The sequence below is a fragment of the Physeter macrocephalus genome, chromosome 12 (genome assembly GCF_002837175.3).
Source record: "Physeter macrocephalus isolate SW-GA chromosome 12, ASM283717v5, whole genome shotgun sequence".
Taxonomy (NCBI): domain Eukaryota; kingdom Metazoa; phylum Chordata; class Mammalia; order Artiodactyla; family Physeteridae; genus Physeter; species Physeter macrocephalus.
In genome coordinates this window covers 84,762,089-84,763,033 of record NC_041225.1, presented here as the reverse complement: position 1 = coordinate 84,763,033, position 945 = coordinate 84,762,089, and the positions used below count along the sequence as shown (strand labels likewise).

Here is a 945-nt window from a genome sequence, read left to right as displayed (position 1 = left end):
TCCTGTTGCGGAGCACAGGCTCCGGACGCGTAGGCTCAGTGGCCATGGCTCACAGGCCCAGCCGCTCCATGGCATGTGGGATCTTCCCGGACCGGGACACGAACATGTGTCCCCTGCATTGGCAGGCTGACTCTCAACAACTGCGCCACCAGGGAAGCCCTATGGGTTTGTTTTTGTAGGTCCTTTTCTTCTCTTGTGTTTCCCACTCAGAGAAGTTCCTTTAGCATTTGTTGTAGAGCTAGTTTGGTGGTGCTGAATTCTCTTAGCTTCTCTGTTGAATCTGAATGAGATTTTTGCCAGGTAGAGTAATCTTGGTTGTAGGTTCTTCCCTTTCATCACTTTAAATGTATCATGCCACTCCCTTCTGGCTTGTAGAGTTTCTGCTGAGTGGATTTATCCTGCCTGGTACTCTGCACTTCCTGGACTTGGGTGGCTATTTCCTTTCCTATGTTAGGGAAGTTTTTGACTATAATCTCTTCAAATATTTTCTCTGGTCCTTTCTCTCTCTCTTCTCCTTCTGGGACCCCTATAATACGAATGTTGTTGCATTTAATGTTGTCCCAGAGATCTCTTAGGCTGTCTTCATTTCTTTTCATTCTTTTTTCTTTATTCTGTTCCGCGGCAGTGAATTCCACCATTCTGTCTTCCAGGTCACTTATCCGTTCTTCTGCCTCAGTTATTCTGCTATTGATTCCTTCTAGTGTATTTTTCATTTCAGTTATTGTATTGTTCATCAGGCTCTGGACGCACAGGCTCAGCGGCCATTGCTCACGGGCCTAGCCGCTCTGGGGCATGTGGGATCTTCCTGGACCGGGGCATGAACCCGTGTCCCCTGCATCGGCAGGCGGACTCTCAACCACTGAGCCACCAGGGAAGCCCCTGGTGTTTGTTCTTTAATTCTTCTAGGTCTTTGTTAAACATTTCTTGCATCTTCTCGATCTTTGC

At 47.6% G+C, this 945-nt stretch overlaps 1 protein-coding gene across 1 annotated transcript in view; it reads left to right on the top strand.

Moving 5' to 3' along the window:
• Window positions 1-945, top strand: part of C12H2orf42 (chromosome 12 C2orf42 homolog) — a 36,999-nt gene that overhangs the window by 8,595 nt on the left and 27,459 nt on the right. The window lies entirely within an intron of this gene.